Below are 1,070 nucleotides of genomic sequence, written 5' to 3' on the forward strand. Positions count from 1 at the left end.
GAAAAGCATATAAATACCTAAAAGGAGAATGAAAAGAGGAACCAATTAATTCTCACCCTATGAAAGAACTCTAGTGACTTCAGAGACTGCTCATTAATCTGATGCAAAGCCTGGACCTCTGTGAGATCCAAGACCTTGGTGTATTGGCCATCACCTTATAGCCTCCCGGTTCTAAGTTCAGTCAAGGTGAACTGCTCACAGACACAGCAATCACAGATTTGCTCATGTAATTCACCCCTTCTTGCTTCATAACTCTCTCCTCTTTAAACTGACATTTTTTTCCTTTTTTATTTTTTATTTTAATTTTTATTAATTAGACTTTATTCACTTTGTATCTCCCCCATAAACTTCTCCTTCCTCCCCTCCCAATCCTAATTACATGCATTTTTCACAATGTTCTATTTTAATTGATACAAGTATTGTTTTCTTTAACAAGAAATAGTTTTATGTTATGTCTAGACAGTTTTCTGTGACCAGAAATAGCCTTGGTTTTCATGACTTTTATCTGGAGATGAACTGCCACTTTTCTTACATGATGACATTTTTTTTATTACTTACACTTTATTCACTTTGTCTCCTCCCTCCCTCCTCCCCTCTTAATCCCACCTCTCCTCCTCCTTCTCCATGCATGCCTCTCCCCGATGATAAGGGAGGTCTTCTTCTCCTTCCTTCTGATCCTAGTCTATCAGATCTCATCAGGAGTGGCTGCATTGTCATCTTCTGTGGCCTGGTAAGGCTGCTCCCCCCTCAGGGGGAGATGATCAAAGAGCAGGCCAATCAGTTCATGTCAGAGGCAGTCCCTGTTCCCATTACTATGGAACCCACTTAGTAGAAGCAGGCCAGGACTCAGTTTAACCCAGAATAAGAATTATGTTTGAGTCCTGGCCTGCTTCTACTTTATTAGCCTTGGAAATTCTCACCATGCAATGTCTAAGAACAGTGAGTTAGCTTACTTCAGAGTAAGCAAAGTGAACCTGACCAGATTGCACAGCAATTGTCCCTGCTTTTGTTCTTGTCCTTCCTAAAACCTTCCCTTCTTAAATCACTCCTGAGATTCCAGTTTATTTGAA

This window comes from Meriones unguiculatus, chromosome 9, assembly GCF_030254825.1.
Source record: "Meriones unguiculatus strain TT.TT164.6M chromosome 9, Bangor_MerUng_6.1, whole genome shotgun sequence".
NCBI classification, from domain to species: domain Eukaryota; kingdom Metazoa; phylum Chordata; class Mammalia; order Rodentia; family Muridae; genus Meriones; species Meriones unguiculatus.